This window comes from Sinocyclocheilus grahami, unplaced genomic scaffold (assembly GCF_001515645.1).
Source record: "Sinocyclocheilus grahami isolate Dianchi unplaced genomic scaffold, SAMN03320097.WGS_v1.1 scaffold59.1, whole genome shotgun sequence".
In the NCBI taxonomy this organism is placed as follows: Eukaryota; Metazoa; Chordata; class Actinopteri; order Cypriniformes; family Cyprinidae; genus Sinocyclocheilus; species Sinocyclocheilus grahami.
The window spans coordinates 738,595-752,947 of NW_015505238.1; positions in this window are offsets into that span (position 1 = coordinate 738,595).

A 14,353-nucleotide genomic window follows, 5' to 3' on the forward strand; every position below is an offset into this window, starting at 1 on the left:
GGCATCACTAGTAGCAACATGAGGGTGCATAAATGTTGATAGAATCGCAATTTATTGGGTGAACTAGGTGAGGTCCAGACATTAAAGGGATAAAGATATGTCACTAAATACATGTTTTTGTTGTCATTTTCTTCTTTTAATACATTGGTTTATAATCAAGCAGTGTCAGTTTCTCACTGTACTGTTCTCTCTGTACTGTTAGTGTATTTAGTTTAGTCCTACAGTCAACATAAACAAATCAAAATCAAGATGCACTTATGTTTATTCTTTTGCTTCACTGTTATGTTTGTCCTTGCCGCCTTTTTCATATATTTCTGTTTTTATTTTCATACAAAACAGGTTCAAACCTTTTGTCAAGCTTCAAAGTCTTTCTTAAATGAAATATGCAAAGTGAATATTGAATCCTGTATTTTAGTAATATACCTTTAAATCTGGTTGTCTGTCATCTGCCAAGTGATCTCAGATGAATTTTGTGGAACCCTCATCTGAACAACAATTCATGTACCTGTATTGTTTCATTCTGTCAATGATCATGGGTTTACAACCTGTGCGGTTATAAAACATCTCCAAATGGACATTAAATATGTCAATCTGTTATGTCCTGTACACTTCTTATTCAACAGGGTTGTGAGGAGAGAGGTGTTTTTGTTCCTAGTCCCATAATTAATAACCAGTGTTTCCTTTAATAGTTCACTCGCATTCAGACACAAAGGGCCAGTGGGACAGACTCATCGCTCAGGACTCGCTCACTACTGAGATCTCGCTGTCTGATGGAATGCCAAAACAAACCAGCAGCCAACACAGCGACCCATAATCCTCCAGCTCCCTCTCCATCACACAGTCCTGCCACTGCCGCTCAGAGCTGATAGTGAGCTGATTGAATGTGACTGATGAAAGGGATGGATGACATGAGACAGGAAGATGAACAGGGGTTGAGTGTAACTGGCCAGGAAAGAGGTAACCATGTTTTTCAAGATTGATAGAAGCCCACTTCATGTGTCACTAATTTCTTTGTGTTTTCATCCTTGTTCTTAGTATTTGTGAAGGGAGAGTTCACCCAAATTACTCAATTTCTTCTGTGGAACACAAAAGGTGAATTATTTCAAATTTGTTTTGGCTCCAGAACAACATAACCATAAAAGTGGTCTATATGATTTGTGCAATGTTTAGCAAGTGTTCTAAAGACATACAATAGATAGACTTGTGAAATGTAAAAAATCTTGACATCAACATTTTTTTTTGACATATGTTTGAGAGAAACGGCAATCTCTGATTCATAAATTAACCATTCTTTTGAGTTGAATCTTTTTAATGAATCAGTTCGCCAGATTCACAAAACCGGTCTGAATCTTTTGTTCATGAATCAGACAGATTCAGTTCTCAAGTTCAATGACTCAGTTACACAGAAGTGAACAACTTGCTGAAGAAGGTAACTGGTGAATAAAAATTTAAATGGATAGTTCACCAAAAAAAAATTTAAATTCTGTCATCATTTACTCGCCTTCAGGTCATTCCAAGTCTATATATCTTTCTGTAAAGCATACAAGAAGATAAGCCCCTCTCCAAAAAATGGTAGTCTGTTTGGTTGGCAACTTTTCTCAAAATGTCTTTTTTGTCCAGCAGAAGAAAGTATGGTAAGTCATGCAGATTTGGAACGACGAGGATGAGTAAACATTGACGTTTTCATTTGAATTGTGCTTTTAAATTTTATGTTTCTCACAGGCTTGCATTATAGCGCACGGGTCATATGGACCCTTTTTATGCTTTTTATTGTGCTTTTGTGTCATTTTGAAGTTTAGTGTCCATTTATTTAAATTGGAAAAAGGGGCAAACAATACAGTAATTTTTTTTTTTTCGTGTTAAATGGAAAAAATTTAATCATGGGTTTGTGATGATGAAGTAATGTGAGTAAATGATGACTGGACTGAACTATTCCTTTCAATACAATTTTTCTTTTAAAGTTAAATTTTTTCTAAATTATGAATAAAGGCAAGAACCAGAAAAAAACTGGACTTAGAACAAGGAAAAAGCACAAAATGTCAGTGTTAAAACATGCTTGAGCACATCCTTACTCTTTTCCATCCATTTGCCCCTCACTTCTTTTCATTTAGACTGTCAAACACAGGAAGTGTGTCACAGGACTCCTGATCTGGTGAAGCGTGGGAATGTTGAGATGTTGTAATGCTGTTGTAATAATAATAAGGATGTGTTTGTGTGTGTCAGGTAGAGACCATTATACCAACCTCCTCTGATTACCATCTTTGTCGCAACAGGCCTGTCAGAAAGCCAGTGCCACTTACAGCCATGACGGAGCTCAGCAGGTTTGGCAGGAGTAAAATGAGGAAATGAGAGAGCGAGTCGGGCCGGAGGGGGAAAAACAGACAGTCTACTTTAAACTTAATCAGCACTGGTGCCGCCGCGCCTTAGCACTTGTCTGTCTGAAGCTGTGGCCATTGTGTTGAAAACGTTGTGATGCCTTGCTCACTTAGCACACCTCCTGATCTCTTTGAGGCAGATCCTAGGGTGAAAAGTCCAGCAGCCCCACTTAGTTTGTCTGTTCTCTATTCATTTAGTCTTTGTGGAGATTAATTTAGGTACCTCCATTTTTGTTTGTTTTCTCCATGTGTCAGAGGTTCTCAGGATTCTCTCAGAGTTCCCAGGGCTCTTGTGATGGTGACACGCTTGGCTTTTCATTCTTGGTTAAACCGTGCAAGCGGTGTGGATGAATGATGGTCTGTTTCATTAGGAAAGGTTGTGTGTAGTATGTAAGCGAGACGCTCTCAGGAGGAGGGAGGAATGCGCGTCTTTATGTCTCAAGGCCGTGTTCATGACATGTCCATCAAACAAACTTTGAAAAAAGTGAAACTCATGCATCTAGTGGCGTCAAGGACATATTTTTGTTACTTTTTCTTAATTGCTGTATGTATGTGTGTGTGTGTGTGTGTGTGTGTGTGTGTGTGTATATATATATACTTGTTTTAATATACTACTGTTCACAATTTTGAGGTCTTGTGAGATTTTTTAAATATTACTTAAAGAATTCTCAAAGCTGATCATATTTGTAAAATAAATATTGATTGTGAAATATTATTAATTTGAATAAACAGATTTCCATTTTAATATATTTTAAAATTTTAATTTATTTCTGTGATGGCAAAGCTTACTTTTCTGCTGCATTTCTCGAGTCTCCGGTGTCATAAAATTCTAAAAAAAATCATTCTAATATGCTGATTTGGTGCTCAAGAAACATTTATTATTGCTATGATTAAAATATTAAAACAGTTAATATTGATGTAGAAAATGTGATACCTGTTTTCAGGATTCTTTGATGAATAGAAAGTTTAAAAGAACAGCATTTATTTTATATATTTATTTAATTATTTTTTTGACAATGTAAAAAATGTATTGCTACATTTGGGGTTATATCTTATCATTTATTATTATTATTATTATTTGATAAACCAAACTCCATTGTCAATTTCAGTGATCATAATGCGTTTCTGATGTTTGGCGTTTTTAACATAACTTCAGTGTTTCATGAGGAAAAAGTTGTCTGTTTGAGCAACGTATGTGTGTGTAATTTGTATTTATTAATTTTGTGACCTACAGTTATAATTTTTTTTTTTTTTTTTTGGAAGTTTAATTTAAAATCCTGTTGGCTCTGTGAGGGTGTGCTTGATCCATCAGTTTAAACAGGCATGACTCTTCTGCTTACACCAACTTCAGCTCCTCAAGCATGAGGATATCAGATGAAGAATCAGTGTTCAGCATGTTTGACAAACCCTTTGTGCGTGTTTCTTTCTACGCTTTCAGTCTTGCATCAGCCTGTTTGGTGTTCTCCCGCAGCTGAGATCAGAGCGGACGGGAAAGCGTGTAGTCGGATTAGGTTTCTGCCACACTGTCATTAATAATCAAGCAGCCCCGGAGAGGAACGCGACCATTACCTCTGACACATCTTCATTTGAATGAAAGGACCACGTCTCTCCCTCTTGTTCTGTTATTTCCCACCACAACTATTTTGCAGACAGTTATTTTCACTATATGTCACTGATTAAGTCAATGATGTTGATTAAAGATTATATACATTATCTTTCCGTTCTGCATGCTCTCTCCAGGGAATGAAATCATCCTAAGCTTCTCTGAACCACATCGTGACTCAATATGAAGGTGGGGGAGTCAGAAGAGCATGGCTAAAATGAAATCTCCATTTTCCACTTTGTTTTAAAGTGAACAGTTTAGTAAAGCCCTAAGAGGCCCGTTTCTTTTATCCAACATGTCATGCCTCTCTTCTACATAAATCTCTGTAGAGTGCTGCAGTGATGACGTATTTTTGTAGGCCAGCCCGCAGGTTAACATCACCCTGGTTCCCTTGTTTTCCATTGGCTTTTGGATTATTGAAGATAATAACCTCGGTGACCAACAAAAGTTTATGATTCTTACATTTTATGTTCATCATGATAATCACAAATTAACAACTTTTATCAAATTTAAAGCCGAAATACAATCGAGAAGTAAATATCTAAATGTGGCCTATAAACAAATTATGCCACAGCCACATGACTTCAGTGTCACCACCATTAAGCTTCCAACAACTTTCAGTCTTTATTAAAAAAAAACTATAAATAAAAAAAAATCCCTTAATGTTTGTAAGAATAGTTTGCAAGAGTGTGATTATAAACATGCTGAGGCTGTAAAATTGGACTTGTGAGTAGATAAGTTTACCTGTTCAGATCCCAACAACCTCTGTAAACTGTAAAAAAAAAAATGTTGAAGTTGTAATTTATACAAGAAAAATACGATTTGTCGTCCAATTAATTAATGGTTAATGTCTTACTTGCCTTTGTAACTTAATGTACTAGCAATTTAGTCCCACGTGGTAGCAACTGCCTTTTTCAAGACAAAAGTTTTTTGGTTTTTTTAAATCACAAAAGGGTATTATTGATGTATTTTATGTTGTAAAATAATACATTGAGCTTGTTCACCACAGACTTTCAAGCATTCAACCAAAAACCAATTGACTTCAGAATGATGCACCTGAAATTCTAAAATGTTGACTCGTTTCTGGGTTTTGACCTACAAAAATAAGTCATCCCTGCAGCACTCTATTAATCAGGCTCTTTGTCCAGGGACCACAGAGTCGTGGAGTGAGAAGTACAGAGTAAGCCATCCAATCCTGATGTTTGAAACGTTTCTGCAGTGTTTCCCTCCTGCTGTAGACTATTAGAGGTAAGTGATGAGGCCTCCTTCCTGATATATACTCCAATCATTTTGATTTAAAGGCCAGTGTGAGGTTGTCTGGCCCCTTCTTCCTGATCCTGACCCCTCTCTCCTGTGGATGTGACGCTAGCCTTAGCGTTTTCACTGGACTGGATGAGTTACACAGAGCAGAAGTGGAGGTGGATGCGTGGGTGGGTCATTGGGGTTAGGGGGTCTCTCTACTACTACTACTACTGAAGTTTGATATTCATCCAAAAAGACACTCTAGAGGGAGAAGCAATCTCTCTTGTGCTTAGATTCTCACTATTCCCAAACTTTAATCTCTCCACACTTTCCTCTTGTCCTCGTTGACCCATAATTCAAGCATTATCACTTGCTTTTTCTCTCACAACAGTACATATCTCCTCTTTCTGTCCCTGTACTGGCTGGATTTGAACACATAAGTCCTTGCGATGTGACACTTTACTGTCTGGCTTGTTAATACTTTGTCCTCGTGCTGTTTGTCTGCTTTGGCTCTCATAGTCCACTCTGGTTTTCTCATCTGACCTTCGAGAGAGAGAGAAAAGGTAACGAGACAAAGAGGAAAGATATGCAAGACAAAGGGTGGTGGTGCGGGTACAGCAGTGAAATTTCCTTCGAAAGCCACGTTTCTAGCATTTGTAAAACTGCATTTTTCCATCTCAAAAATATATCTAAATTGCGACCTATGCTCTCAATGTCAAATGCAGAAACGTTAATTCATGCGTTCATGACCTCAAGGTTAGATTATTGTAATGCTTTATTGGGTGGTTGTTCTACACACTTAATAAACAAACTCCAGCTGGTCCAAAATGCAGCAGCTAGAACCAGGTTCTAGTTCTTATAGAACCGGGAAGTATGACCATATTAGCCCGGTTCTGTCTACACTGCACTGGCTCCTTATTAAACATTGATTTTAAAATTCTAATTACTTCTAAAGCCCTAAATGGTTTAGCACCTCAGTTCTTGAGCAAGCTCTTATCGTATTATAGTCCTCCACGTCTGCTGCGCTCTCAAAACTCAATACCTAGAATATCAAAATCGACTGCGGGTGGCAGATCCTTTTCCTATTTAGACCCATCTCTTTAACCTGGCTTACACAATGCACACATTTCTATTACTCAAATCCGTTAACGGATTGATAGGCTGCATTAATTAGGTGAACCGGGAACACTTCCCATAACACACAATGTACTTGTTACATCGTAAGAAGAATGGCATCTACGCTAATATTAGTCTGTTTCTTCCTTATTCCGAGGTTACTGTAGCCACCAGATCCAGTCCGTATCCAGCCCAGATGGTGGATCAACACCTAGAGACGACCTCTACAGCCCTGAATTTCAGCGGAGACCAGGACAACTAGATGAGCCCCAGAGACAGATCCCCTGTGAAGACCTCATCACCTAGATGGCCATCGGGACAAGACCACAGGAACCAGATGACTCTTCTGCACAATCTGATTTTGCTGCAGCATGGATCAACCTGCTGGTTTGTCTGGTCAGAGGAGAACTGGCCCCTCGACTGAGCCTGGTTTCTCCCAAGGTTTTTTCTCGATTCTGTCACTGATGGAGTTTTGGTTCCTTGCCGCTGTCGCCTTTGGCTTGCTTAGTTGGGGACACTTAATTTCCAGCGATATCGTCGACTTGATTTCACAGATACAATTTAAACTGAACTGAGCTGGATGATGACATCACTGAATTCAATGATGAACTGGCTTTAACTGAAAAGTGAATGTTTACTATTGTCCTTTTGCATTGACACACTATTTTCCTATTTGATACTGTAAAGCTGCTTTGACACAATCTGTATTGTTAAAAGCGCTATATAAATAAAGGTGACTTGACTTGAAGAATGGGCTTTCTCTTGTATTAACTGTACATTACTTCACGTCTGAGACGTAGACTCTTGCAGGTCTGTGTAACCTTGAGCTGCTCCTCTTAATCAAAATGAGACGCCGGAGCATTTCAGCCCAGTGAAGGTATTAGATATGTAGATATGAATTGAATGTGTAACCGTGATGTCACCACTATGTGCATAATCATGCAATCTAAAAGCAGTTTGGAGGTCGAAGGTTAATGTACTTCATTTGATTCCAGCACTGTTGCAATCCAACTGATGTATGCGGAGTTGAAACTCAGTTCAGGAACCTGTCTGCTAAAAACATAATGACAACAGGAACAAATTAGTAATTTTGGGGCATTATGCTGACAATATGTAGACGATATGCAGAGGGACCACTGATGGTGTAAAGACGGACTGATGGAACGCATTGACTTCTATGGGTACACATGGGCTGTTTTGGGAAATCATTGAAAATGTTTAGGGAATGTATCGACAGTGTTTGCAGAACCATTTGGCCGAGTCTTGAGAATGTCGGGGTAACACGTAGGCTACTAAGAAAAGCCCCCCCCCCTGTTTTCTTATACTCCCCCCTCCCTGCTCTCAATGGAGCCCCTTAACTCCTAACATTATACTAATTACATGTCCAGAACAACCACACTCATAACAGACAGCTGAGTGGGTGTCAGGAGCTAAATCATCTGAATGAATTGTGAAATGGAAAAAAAAATGCATGGGGGTCACGGTTTATTATATATTTATTTGTTATATATATATAATATATATATATATATATATATATATATAAGTAATGTGTTTTGTCATCAAATCATTTATTGTATTATTATTTTATATTTACAGTGGGTACGGAAAGTATTCAGACCCCCTTAAATTTTTCACTCTTTGTTATATTGCAGCCATTTGCTAAAATAGCATGATGCTGCCACCACCATGCTTCATTGTTGGGACTGTATTGGACAGGTGATGAGCAGTGCCTGGTTTTCTTCACACATACCGCTTAGAATTAAGGCCAAAAAGTTCTCATCAGACCAGAGAATCTTATTTCTCACCATCTTCCAGTCCTTCAGGTGTTTTTTAGCAATCTCTCATTGGTCTCGTACTGAGGAGAGGCTTCCGTCGGGCCACTCTGCCATAAAGCCCCGATTGGTGGAGGGCTGCAGTGATGGTTGGGTTTCTACAACTTTCTCCCATCTCCCGACTGCATCTCTGGAGCTCAGCCACAGTGATCTTTGGGTTCTTCTTTACCTCTCTCACCAAGGCTCTTCTCCCCCGATAGCTCAGTTTGGCCGGACGGCCAGCTCTAGGAAGGGTTTTGGTCGTCCCAAACGTCTTCCATTTAAGGTATGGAGGCCACTGTGCTCTTAGGAACCTTAAGTGCAGCAGAAATTTTTTTGTAACCTTGGCCAGATCTGTGCCTTGCCACAATTCTGTCTCTGAGCTCATCAGGCAGTTCCTTTGACCTCATGATTCTCATTTGCTCTGACATGCACTGTGAGCTGTAAGGTCTTATATAGACAGGTGTGTGGCTTTCCTAATCAAGTCCAATCAGTATAATCAAACACAGCTGGACTCAAATGAAGGTGTAGAACCATCTCAAGGATGATCAGAAGAAATGGACAGCACCTGAGTTAAATATATGAGTGTCACAGCAAAGGGTCTGAATACTTAGGACCATGTGATATTTCAGTTTTTCTTTTTTTAATAAATCTGCAAAAATGTCAACAATTCTGTGTTTTTCTGTCAATATGGGGTGCTGTGTGTACATTGAGGAAAAAAATTAACTTAAATGATTTTAGCAAATGGCTGCAATATAACAGAGTGAACAAGTTAAGGGGGTCTGAATACTTTCTGTACCCACTGTATATTATTAGGAATGTGAAAGCTTATTTTTATATTAGTTTGAAGGTCATTTATTTTCTTCATTCATTCATTCATTCAAGAAATTACTGTTTTCAGTAATCATGCATTACATTTTTCAAGTAACAAAAACATAATAATGTTACAAAAGTATGGTTTCAAATAAATGCGGTTCATTTGAATTTTTCATCAAAGAATCTGAAAAAATGGTGTCATGGTTTCCACAAAAATATTAGGAATAATTAGAAATGTTTAATGTACACCACCTTTTTGCATATGCATTTGTAGGAGGATTGCGATAGTCAATTTAATTGTATTTGTGCTAGAATTTAGAGGATTAGTTCACCCAAAAATGAACATTCTGTCATTAATTACTCACCCTCGTGTCATTCCAAACCCATAAGACCTTCGATCATCTTCAGAACACAAATTAAGATATTCTTGATGAAATCCGAGAGCTTTCTTACTCTGCATAGACAAGGGCCAGAAAGGTAGCAAGGACATCATTGAAATAGTCCTTGTGACATTAGTGGTTCAACTCTAATTTTATGAAGCTACGAGAATACTTTTTGTGCACAAAGAAAACAAAAATAAAGACTTCATTCATCAATTTCTTCTATTCCGTGTCAGTCTTTGCCACGCGTTCACGGAATTACCACGATGCATGCGTATAGCGGTGCTGCTGATGTAGGAGCTGGCGTTCTGACGTAGAACCCAGATGCTCTGCGACTTGTTTACAGACAGAAGATGCACGCTGTACATAAAACAGTCTTCGTAAAACACGTCTGAAGATTTTGACAGAGGGGATAACTTGCAATTTTTTGCCTTGCCTTACTTATTTGAACCAGAATATACAGATGATGAACCAAGACAGATAGATGTTCTACGCCGGCTCCTGCCAGCAGCTCCACACGCAGGCATCACGGTGCTCTTGTGAACGTGCATCGAAGACTGACATGGAAAAGAAGAAATTGTTGAAAGAAGTCGTTATTTTTCTTTTCTTTGCATACAAAAATGTATTCTCGTAGCTTCATAAAATTACGGTTGAACCACTGATGTCACATGGACTATTTTAACAAGGTCTTTACTACCTTTCTGGGTCTTGAACGTGTCAGTTGTATTGCTGTCTATGCAGGGTCAGAAAGGTGACCCATACTTGGAATTAGTGCTCTGCATTTAACCCATGTGCACACACACAGCAGTGAACACACACACCCCCCCGGAGCAGTGGGCAGCCATTTATGCTGCGGCGCCCGGGGAGCAGTTGGGGGTTCGGTGCCTTGCTCAAGGGCACCTCAGTCGTGGTATTGAAGGTGGAAGAGAGTGCTGTACATTCACTCCCCCCACCTACAATACGAGATTCGAACCTGCAACCTTTGGGTTACGAGACTCTCTAACCATTAGGCCACTACTTTGTCAGTAGATCACCTTGCCAGTAGACAGAGGTGGACGGTAACTAAGTACATTCACTTGAGTATTATACTTAAGCACACTTTTTGAGTATCTGTACTTTACTTGTATTATTTTTTCTGGGAACTTATGACTTTAACTTCACTACGTTTTGAAAGACAAATACTGTACTTTTCACTCCACTACATTTCTATCAGGATCCTCGAAGTAGAAAGTAGTTAGCAGCTTTGAAAGTCAGTGGGTGATTTTTTTACATTTTTTTTATAAGGCAGCAACATAACAAAAAACCTGAAAAAGAATGAAGGGCACTGTATTACATACAACAATAATAAAACAGTGCACTGACATAAAAAAATTAATTTACTTTTGGTACTTAAGTACTTTTAAAAGCAAGTACTTCTGTACTTTTACTTAAGTAAAAATCTGTCTTTACAACTTTTACTTGTAGTGGAGTCTTATTTGACAAGCAGTATCTGTACTTTCACTCAAGTAATGGAGTTGTGTACTTTGTCCGCCTCTGCCAGTAAATAACCAACTTTCCACTTCCATTTGCACTTTTATTGCTAGTTTGCCCTGTTTTTAATCAATCTGGCTGCAAACCGGCATATTAGAATGATTTCTGAACAATCATGTGACATTGAAGCCTGGAGTAATGGTTTCTGAAAATTTCATTTTGCCAACACGGGAATACATTACATTTTAAAATACATTAAAATAGAAAACAGTTCTTTTAAATATTAATATTTCACAATATTACTGTTTGACTATATTTGTGATCATAAATAAAGACAGTTTTGGTGAGCATAAGAAACTTATGTCAAAAATATTAATATCTTACTGACCCCAAACTTTTAAATTTTTTTTAATTAACTTTTATTTAACCAGGAAATTAAAAACTCTTTTGAGATTTAAAATCTCATTTACAGGAGGGTCCTGGCCCAGATAGGCAGCACATTTAGTCACACATAAAACAAAATACATTCGTTTACATACACAGAAACATACACAAATCACTCAAAACATTTACAGAATTACTTGTGAACAGAATATAGTTTTTACTAACCATTTTCATTTCTGTTTTTTCCATGTAGGAGAAGGAAGAATTTGTATAGTGGAAGTGTTTGTAAGCTTGATGAGACTGTAGGACTGTTTTTTCTCAGCTTGAGTGAGAACACAATGCGATTCAAGATTGGTCTCCAGACTAAAACACGCACTCATTAGGTACAGTGTACACTGGCTGAGACTGTCTATCCTCGGACTCTGGCATGGCAGCACTGAAGCATACTGACAGTCGCAATCATCATCAACCAACAAATATGCTCCTGCAGGTTATGTGTGCACATACAAACTGACACACTCAGCAAGCTTACAATACATACATACATGCATATATATACATACATACATACATGCATATATATATATATATATATATATATATATATATATATATACACACAGTACACATACATATATTATGTAAACAAAAACTTTTATTTTGGATGCGATTAATCGTTTGATAGCACTCAAATATATTAAAATAGAACAATTTTCAATTGTAATAATATTTCACAGTATTGCTGTTTTTTAATCAAATAAATGCAGCCTTGGTGAGCAAAAGAGACAATCATACCAACCCCAAAATTTTAAACAGCGTTGTGTATGTATAAATGATGTACAGTACCATTTTAGAATTGATTGCATTTCTTTTATAATTTTATAATTGGACTATATTAAACAGGATCAAAATGATACACTGAACCATGTCAACTCTCACAAGCTGACGTATTGCACACTAAAACACATTCACTAATACTGTGGCTTTAAGCTTTATATGTGTCTGCATGACCCGGTCTCTCTCCTTAACACTATGGTATGTTCACATCTCAAGGGTGTGAGAACCTCCCCGTAGCAATATTTAACCCTAACAGGTTGTCATCAGCTCAGAACATTTCAAACGTGTCACACGTAAGATGACTCATGTAACACACCATCAGCGCAAACACAACATAAAAGAGGCTTTTGCCCCTGACGAGAGCCTGGAACCACTAAAGCACTAAAGCCTGGCCTGCGTGTAGAAATCCCTCTCTAAAGTAAGGTGCTGTGAACTGCATGCGAGAGCAGTCACCTTTAATTAGGGCTTAAGAAGCAGATGTTGCGCATATCACTATCTGATCTGAGTGAAGGGAAAATAAAAGACTTCTAGCCACATGGAATCTGTGCCTGCAGAACTCCATTTCCACTGAATTCCTCTGTTTTTCACTTGGTTATGATTTTTTTGGCACATTTTTTAAAAATACGTTGACTAAAATGATTATAAAAAAAATAAGTAAAGCTCCTCAAAGTAAAATATAGAAAAAGGTGATCCTGCTCTTATTTAGTGTGGATTAAGAGCGATGATTTGGGGGGAGGGGTAGGTCTTGAAGTCAGACGAGAGAAAATAATGAGCAGGTTCAATAAACAGTCAGATAGAGCTCAACAAACCATTCTCTTGAAAGGAGTTAGATATGACTTGGCTGGAGTTCAGTTGTGAGATCATAAGACACTGGTGTTTTGAATATGTGCTACATCATCGAAGCTCTGCTATTTGTGTCTTTATGTTGACACATTTAGCAAATATTTTGGAAAAAAATTCATTTTTAGGAATGGCATCAGGAGGCTACCTTTAGACTGCAGGCAAAATTGACCCAAATCAAAAAAAATAAATCTTCGTTTATAACAGTGCAAACCGCACAAACCACGTGTATTTTTCGAAATTGTGCCACTTCCATATGTGGTCCTAAATCAGACACCGGTCCGATGTTTTGCAATTTATCATCAGTCTTGAACAGTCATATCGTGATTCATGCGACTTTGACGTCACTGGTTGTACTTTGGTCACTCAGTGAATATGGAAAACAGCTGTGAAGATAATAGGTCTAGAGACAGTGAAAGCCATATAAAAATTAACTCCCTTTCTCCTTGTTTTCATTGTCCTCGTCGCCTCCTTATGAATTTGTTGGCTTCCGCAGCACGGCATATTATAAATGAATGTGAAAACATTGGCATCAGTAGCATCCATGTTTACATTTCTGTGACAGTGTGCTGTTTTTGCTATTGTTCTGTGCACATATTGGTCAGTTTGGAACCGAGAACATTGTGTCAGTACGTCATAAATAGAACAAGGCATAAGTTTACTGTCGGGGATTTGTCGTGTCGCGTCTCACCGCATCCAGTGTAGCCAGCATCACTGATTATAATAGGTTCTGTTGTATTTTATCGCATCCAGTTTAGACACGGTGTAGGGTTTGCAGTGTGAACACAGCCAAAATCATCCAGTGAGTAATATTCTGGGCATCAGTCTTCCCAAATGTATTCAATTTTATGTTGATATGATTTTCTCGAAGACATGTTTTGAGGTTTGAGGTTGCTTGATCAGCTTATTCCATATCTGTAAAGTTCTGGTAAGAGTTCTCGTTGATTTAGTCTGAGGAATTGGGGTTTTGTGGAACAACGATGAAAAACGTTAAACAAACAATGCCCAAAAAACCCACTCCAATATGTACTACTGTCACAAAGAACCATTATTGGTTTTTACCATAAATCCATATATTCATAAATCTCCTTTTAACATCTATATTTGAAAGTCAGACCCCTGCTCCAAAGAAAGCACAGGCACACAGCGGCTTGACATGCGCACACATCACATGAATGCTGCAATTGTAGGTTTTGAAGGAGGCCAGGCCTGAGCACTGATATTCATTGTTACAGAGAAAACATTTTCTCTTATCTGATGTTGTTTTCTCAGCAGAGAGTGAAGGTTTAGTGCAAAAATAATTGACTTTATTGCCTCCATTTTATAGTGTGGCTCCTTTACGAACACCCTGTGCGGTGATTTGTAATGTGTTTACCTTTCGCTGTGCCCGGTGGAAGTGTTGGCTTGGGCTCGGGATCTCAAGTTTGTGTTTGTTGCATATACCGTAGACATGAAAGTTATGACTGTTGTTTTAGA